This window comes from Nycticebus coucang, chromosome 12, assembly GCF_027406575.1.
Source record: "Nycticebus coucang isolate mNycCou1 chromosome 12, mNycCou1.pri, whole genome shotgun sequence".
NCBI lineage: Eukaryota > Metazoa > Chordata > Mammalia > Primates > Lorisidae > Nycticebus > Nycticebus coucang.
Window position 1 is genome coordinate 89,783,207 of NC_069791.1, and position 8,354 is coordinate 89,791,560.

General features: G+C 37.1%; 1 pseudogene; it reads left to right on the forward strand.

The window, feature by feature from the left end:
* Positions 1-316: 316 nt before the first annotated feature.
* Positions 317-8,090, forward strand: LOC128562023 (5-hydroxytryptamine receptor 3B-like; annotated as a pseudogene).
* Positions 8,091-8,354: the final 264 nt, after the last annotated feature.

An 8,354-nucleotide genomic window follows, 5' to 3' on the forward strand; every position in this document is an offset into this window, starting at 1 on the left:
AGAGGACTTAGGCAACTGCTTCCAGTGGGTCTGGGAGGGGTGTGGACAGTTATGACTTCTGTACACCTGACAAGGCATCTGTGGGACCCCTATGCCCCAAAAGCAGCCTATAGCTTGCCTATAGTGTGGGCTTGACCCCACACTCCAGGTCAGGTTGGTCTTCCATCTACATAGTCCGGCTTCTGGTTCAGAGGCCTTCCCAGAGGTTTTGCTTCTGGCTCGACCCAAGTCCCAGCTCAGAGGCTATCACACGGGAAACAGCAGGCCCTGACCTGAGAAGCTCTGAATGTCAGCTTTGTCAGGCCCTGAGTGGAGCATGGAGAGCTCCCCAGTCCCTTCACTATCAGAGATCATCTCAGCCTGCCTGACTTTACATATGTGCTCCCTGCTTGGCTCTTCTGCCCCTGCCCTCCAGGTTGAATCCACTAGTGAGAGGTGTGGATCCTGTTTCAGTCTTTTACATCTGGCTATACAGTTTTCCCAGCACCATTTATTGAATTCCTTCCTCCAGTGCTTATTTCTGTCTGCTTTGTTCAAATATCAGATGGCAGTGTGAGTATGGCTTTGTATATGGGTTCTCTGTTCTGATGCAATGGTCTAACCGAAACTTTTGAAATAGAAAATATCACCTCTGAAACTGGCCTCATATTGCCATCTAGTCTTTGATAAAGCAAACAAAAGCGTACACTGGCAGAAAAAGAATTCCTATTCAACAAATGGTCCTGGCAAAATTGGTTAGTCACATGGAAAAGACTGAAACAGGACCCGCACCTCTCACCACTGACAAAAATCAATTCACGATGGGTAAAAGATTTCGACTTAAGGCACAGAACTATAAAAACTCTAAAAAAACTTCTTAATGTGGGGAAAACTCTTTTTTTTTTTTTGTAGAGACAGAGTCTCACTGTACCGCCCTCGGGTAGCGTGCCATGATGTCACATGGCTCACAGCAACCTCAAACTCTTAACTCTTGGGCTTACGCGATTCTCTTGCCTCAGCCTCCCAAGCAGCTGGGACTACAGGCGCCCGCCAAAATGCCCAGATTTTTTTTGTTGCAGTACCAGCCTAGGGAAAGAATTTATGACAAAGACTCCAAAGATAATTGCAGCAACAACAAAAATAAATAAATGGGACCTGATCAAGTCAAATATTTTTTTTGCACAGGTCTAAGGACATAATCAACAAAAAGACAACGTACAGATTGGGAAAGATTATTTGGATGCTACACATCCAACAAAGGGCTAATAACAAGAATCTACAAAGTATTCAAGCAAATCAACAAGAAAAGATCAAACAACCCCATTAATAACTAGTTAAGAGACGTGAACAGAAACTTATGAGGACAGACTAATGACCAAGAAACACATAAAAAAATGCTCATCGTCCTGAATCATGAGAGAAATGCAAATCAAAATCACTTTGAGATATCACCCAAGCTCAGTAAAAATAGCCTACATCATAAGCTTAAAGCAGCAGACACAGGCATGGGTGTAGAAAGAAAGGAACACTAATACCACTGTTGGTGGGACTGCATTTGATCCTGCAAACATATTGCTAGGTATTTCCCCAAAAGAAAAAAAGATATTTTATCACATTTGCACATAAATGTTTATAGCAGCACAATTAACAATCACAAAGATGTGGAAACAATCCAAGTGCCATTCAACACATGAATGGATTCATTGTGATACACACACACACACACACACACACACACACACCACACACACACCCGTCCCATGGAATATTACACAGCCATAAAATGGAGATTTTGCATCTTTTGTAACAACCTGGATGGAATTGGAGAACATTCTCCTAAGTGAAGTATCACACAAATGGAAAAACAAGCATCACATGTACTCAGTACTACAATGAACATAACAGATTAACAACTGCATGCTCACACGAGAGAAAAATGCAGTGAAATCCAAATAGGAGGGTGGGGGGGGAGGGGTTGGGTAAATTCCTACACAGTCGGTACACTGTAGGGATATATTATACACTTTCTGAGTGCAGGACACAACTACAACTCACACTTTAATCTTACAAAAGCAAACTATGTAACCTAATCATATGTGCTCCCATATTAATCTGAAATTAAAAAAAAAAGGAAATATCATCTCATATCACTTCTGAATACTATAAAAATCTCAATGCACATAAGCATAACATGGAGGAAATGAAAAGATTCGTAGAAACACATAGTCTTCCTAGGCTCAATCAGGAAGAAATGGAATTCCTGAACAGACCAATATTAAGTACTATAATTGAAGCAGCAATAAAAAATTTTCCAAGGATAGATGTCCTGGAACAGACAGTTTCACTCCTGAATTTTACCAGAGCTACAAAGAAGGACTGGTACCTATACTGCAGAAATTATTTCACAACATTGAGAAGGATGGAATCCTCTCCAACACATTGTCTGAAGCCAATATAACCTTGATACTGAAGCCAGGAAAGGACTCAACAACAACAAAAATTCAACAACCAATGTCACTTACAAATATAGATGCAAAAATTGTCAATAAAATCCTAGTAAACCGAATTTAGCTGCACATCAAAACAATAATTCACGATGGCCAAGTGGACTTTATCTCAGAGACGCAGGGATGGTTCAACATACACAAATTTGTAAATCTAATTCACCACATAACATAGAAGTAAAAACAAAGACGAGATGAGCCTCTCAACATAGGCAGAAAAAGCATTTGACAAAATTCATCATTCTTTTATGATAAGAATGCTAATGAAATAGGATAGATAGAACTTATATCAAAATACAAAAGCCATGTATGACAAATCCACAGCCAATATCACCTGGAATGGGGAAAAACTGAAAGCATTCTGGCTTATACATGGCACCAGACAGGCTTGACCACTGTGACCATGTCTATTCAACCCAGAGCTGAAAGTCTTAGTCAGAGCAATCAGATAAGAGAAGGAAATCAAGGGTATCCAAAGGGGAAAGAAGAGGTTGAACTATAACCTTTGCTGATGATATGATCTTAAAAGCTAGAAACCCCAAAGATTCTGCCAAGAGACTCCTGGAAGTGTTAAATAAATCAACAGAGTCTCTGCTTACAAAAATCAATGTATGCAAATCAATAGCATTCATATATACCAACAGTCAGTCAAGCTGAGAATCAAACCAAAGACTTAATACCCTTCTCAATAGCAGCAAAGAAAATAAAATACCTAGGAATATATTTAACTAAGGAGATGAACCTCTACAGGGAGAACTATAAAACAATGAAGAAGGAAATACCAGAGGATGTAAACATATGAAAAAATACATCATGCTCATTGATTACTAGAATCAACAGTGTTAAAATGTCTGTACTAACCAAGGTGATATACAGATCCATTAAAATACCAACACTATTTTATATTATTCTGATATGTAATGTTGTTATTTGTCTCTTGTATCTTGTTTTCATTTGAAGTCTATTTTTTTGTGATTAGTATAGATATTCCTGTTCTGTTTTGTTACTATTTGCATGGAATATCTTTTTCTACCCTTCCACTTTCAATCTATTTGGGTCTCTACTACACAGCATATAGCTGGATCATGTATTTTTTAAAAAATATATTCTGCCAATCTCTGTCTTTTGATTTGAGACCTTAATTCTTTTGTATTTAAAGTAATAATGAAGAACTTTTAATGGTCATTTTGCTATTTCCCTTATAGCTTTTCTGTCCTTCATTTTACTGCATTACTGCTTTCTTTTATGTTTAGTTGATTTTTTGCAGTGAAATGTTTAAATTGCTTTATTATTTCCTTCTGTAAATATTCTATTGCGACTTTCTTTGTGATTACCATTGGGACTATATTTAGCATCCTAATGTTATACTCTAAATTTGAACTTACAGCAGTTTAACATCAATCATGTACAAAAACTCAAGTCTTGTATTTTTTCTCTCTCTCTCTCTCTCTCTTTCTTTCTTTGTTTTTTGAAACAGAGTCTCGGTATGTCACCTTCAGTAGAGTGCTGTTGCATCACAGCTCACAGCAACCTCAAACTCTTGGGCTTAAGCGATTCTCTTGCCTCAGCCTCTTAGAAGCTGGGACTACAGGTGCCTGCCACAACATCTGGCTGTTTTTTTTTTTTTCTTATTGTTGTCATTATTGTAGGCTCTGGCTGGGTTTGAACCCACCAACCCCAGTGCATGTGGCCAGTGCCCTAACCACTGAGCTATGGGTGCTGAGCCTCAAGTTCTTTATTTATTATTTTTTAAAATTAAATTATAGCTGTGTACATTAATGCAACCATGGGGTACAATGTGTTGGTTTTATATACAATTTGAACTGTTTTCATCAAACTGGCTAACAGCCTTCACGGCATTTTCTTAGTTATTGTGTTAAAACATTTATATTCTACACTTAGTAAGATGCACCATAGGTGTGGTCCAACCAATTACTCTCCCTCCACCCATCCTCACCCTCCCTTCTCCTCCCTCTCCCGTTTCCCCTTCTTCTTGGGCTATAATTGGGTTATAGCTTTCATAAGAAAGCTATAAGTTGGTTTCATGGTAAGACTGAGTACATTGGATACTTTTTCTTCCATTCTTGAGACACTTTGCTAAGAAGAATATGTTCCAGCTCCATCCATGTAAACATAAAAGAGGTAAAGTCTCGATCTTTCTTTAAGGCTGCATAATATTCCAGGGTGTACGTATACCACAATTTATTGGTCCATTTGTGGGTTGATGGGAACTTGGGCTTCTTCCACGACTTAGCAATTATGAGTTGGGCTGCAATAAACATTCTGGTACATATACCTTTGTTATATGTTATTATTGGTCTTCTGAATATATACCTAATAGAGGAATTGTAGGATCGAATGGCAGGTCTATTTTTAGACCTCCAAGTATTCTCCAAACATCCTTCCAAAAGGAACGTATTAGTTTGCATTCCCAACAGCAATGTAGAGGTGTTCCCTTTTCTTCACATCCAAGCCAACATCTCTGGTTTTGGAATTTTGTGATGTGGGCTAATCTTACTGGAGTTAGATGATATCTCAAAGTAGTTTTGATTTGCATTTCTATGATGATTAAGGATGATGAGCATTTTTTCATATGTCTGTAGGCCGTGTGCCTGTCTTCTTCAGAGAAGTTTCTCTTCAAGTCCCTTTCACACCCTAAGATGGGATCACTTGTTCTTTTTTTGCTAATATGTTTGAGTTCTCTGTGGATTCTGGTTATTAAACCTTTGTCGGAGACATAACCTGCAAATATCTTCTCCCATTCTGAGGGCTGTTTGCTTGCTTTACTTACTGTGTTCTTGGCTGTGCGAAGCTTTTTAGTTTTATCAGGTTCCAGTAGTGTATTTTTGAAGTTGCTTCAGTTCCCCGGGGGGGTCCTCCTCATAAAATGTTCACCCAGGCTGATTTCTTTCAGTTTTCCCTGCACTCTCTTCTAGTATTTTTATAGTTTCATGTCTTATGTTTAAGTCTTTAATCCAGTGACAGTCTATCTTAGTTAATGGTGAAAGGTGTGGGTCTAGTTTCAGTCTCCTACAGGTCGCCAGCCAGTTCACCCAGCACCATTTGTTAAATAGGGAGTCTTTTCCCCACTGAATGTTTTTAATTGGCTTGTCAAAGATCAAATAATGGTAAATAGCTGGGTTCATCTCTTGGTTCTCTATTCAATTACATATATCTACCTTTCTGTTTTTGTGCCAGTACCATGCTGTTTTGATCACTATCAATTTACAGTATAGTCTGAGGTCTGGTAGCATGATTCCTCCTGCTTTGTTTTTATTTCTGAGTAATGTCTTGGCTATTCAAGGCTTTTTCTGATTTCATATAAAATGAAGTATTATTTTTTTGAGATCATTAAAGCATGACAGTGGAGTTTTAATAGGGATTGCATTAAAATTGTATATTGCTTTGGGTAGTATGGACATTTTAACAATGTTGATTCTTCCCAGCCATGAGCATGATATATTTTTCCATTTGTTAATATCTTCAGCTATTTCTTTTCTTAGAGTTTCATAGTTCTCTTTATAGAGATCTTTCACATCCTTTGTTAGGTAAACTCTCAAATATTTCATCTTCTTTGGCACTACTGTGAACGGAATAGGGTCTGTTTTTTCAGTTTGGCTATTGTTGGTATATATAAAGGCTACAGATTTATGAATGTTGATTTTGTAACCTGAGACGCTGTTGTATTCCTTGATCAGTTTTAAGAGTTTTGTAGTAGAATCCCTGGTGTTTTCCAGATATACAATCATATCATCTGTGAAGAGTGAAAGTTTGATCTCTTCTGACCCTATATTGATACCCTTGATTGGCTTTTCTTCCCTAATTGCAATGGCTAAGACTTCCATTACAATGTTAAAAAGCAATGGAGAACGGGGTGAGGGTAAGGAAAAGAAAAAAAAAGAAAAAAGAAGAAGAAAGAGAAAAAAAGAAAAAGAAAAGGAAAAGAAAAAAAGAAAAAAGAAGAACAGAAAGAAAAAAGAAAAGAAAAAAGAAAAAATAAGAAGAAGAAAAAGAAAAGAGAAAAAAGAAGAAAAAAAAGAAGAAAGAAAATAGTGACTAATTCTCACACATTGGATTTGATTTTGACTAAAGTACATTACTTAAACATTAATTTTTACTTCAACTTGTTAATATGTTGTTTAGGATACAGGATACTGCATCTTCATTTATAGGTGAATTATGTTTGTAATTTACGCTTTAAAATAATATATTTTTTTCAATTTTAATATCAGGTGTATCCAGATTAAGTAGAATAATTTTGAACTATTTCTTCTTTTTCTATTGTCTATAAGATTTGGCAAGATCTTTTTTTTGAAATTATCTTTTATTTTTATTTATAAATATTAGTTGTCTATTCTTTGATACTTTGGGAAAAAATAATAATAATAATTAGTTAATTGATGACTCCATATTGAACCTCAGAGTCAAAGCATTCTATAATAGACATACTCTTATTTGACAATGCAATGTGAATGTTACTTTCTTTGCATTACTATTATTATTATTGCTTAATACTTTGTTGCAGCAATTGTCTGATTTCTTTTCTGAATGTATTTGTCTTCATTCATTCTTTGCGAGGTTTTGTTTCTGGTCCCTATCTTAAACATTATTATTGTTGTTAAATTTTAAGCCTTTTTAATTTTGTGAAGGCAAAAAGTGGAAGCCTAATGAACACATGTATATGTGAAAATTAAAAAAAAAAGTACCGCAATCATAATGAGGAAACTTATAGTTTATACAGAATATGTTGTTTATTGTTGATGTATTTATTCATAACCATATATTTTATAATTAAACACGTAGATCATTATATGATTTTGAATCCACACACACAAAAAAAATAAATCACAAGGAAGTGAGACCAGTTCACAACTGGACCGAGATCACCACTGTCTACCTGGATATATTTGTCCATGCTGTATTGGACGTGGATGCAGAGAATCAAATGTTAAAGACAAGTATATGGTACCATGAGGTTTGGAATGATGAGTTTCTGTCCTGGAACTCCAGCCTGTTTGATGAGATTAGAGAGATCTCCCTACCTCTAAATGCCATCTGGGCCCCTGATATCATCATTATTGAGTTTGTAGATGCTGGAAGATCCCCCGACCTTCCTTATGTTTATGTGAACTCATCTGGGACCATTAAGAATTCTAAGCCCATTCAGGTGGTCTCTGTATGTGGTTTATTTTAGAGACATATGCTTTTCCATTTGACATCCAGAATAGCAGCCTCACCTTCAATAGCGTTATGCACACAGTGGAAGATATAAACCTGGCCTTCCTGAGGAGCAGAGAAGACATAAAGCATGCCAAAAAGCTGTTTTTGAATGAGAGTGAGTGGGAACTTCTTTCTGTGTCCTCAACATACAGTGTCCTGCACAGCAGCACGGGAGCTTTTGCACAGATTCCATTTAACTTAGGTGCTTCTCCTTCCCGTCTCTGTGGCCTGCTCCGTTGGGCAGAGGGGTCTCTGCTCCACTGCATATTCTCATTCATTATTACCCTCAAACAGCTGGCTAAGACAGCTCTGGACATCCACCCACATTCCCACATTTCCCAGACCAGAGGTTCAATGAGAAAGCCCAGGGTCCTGCAGAAGATATGACACAAGCCAATATAGAAGGAATGGTGCTCAGGCACCAGAGACCCAAACCACCCCACTACAGCCAAATCCTCACACCTTTCAACGGGTACTAACATTATCACTTTTAACTGAAAAAACACAAACCCATATGCAATAAAAACAATGTAAAATCGGGAAGACTGTCTCATCAGCACCATTTCCTGTTTTTCATTGAGTAAATTATCAGTTAATTAAAAAAAACAAAAGCAGTGGAGACAATGGGCAACCTTGCCTGGTTCCTGATCT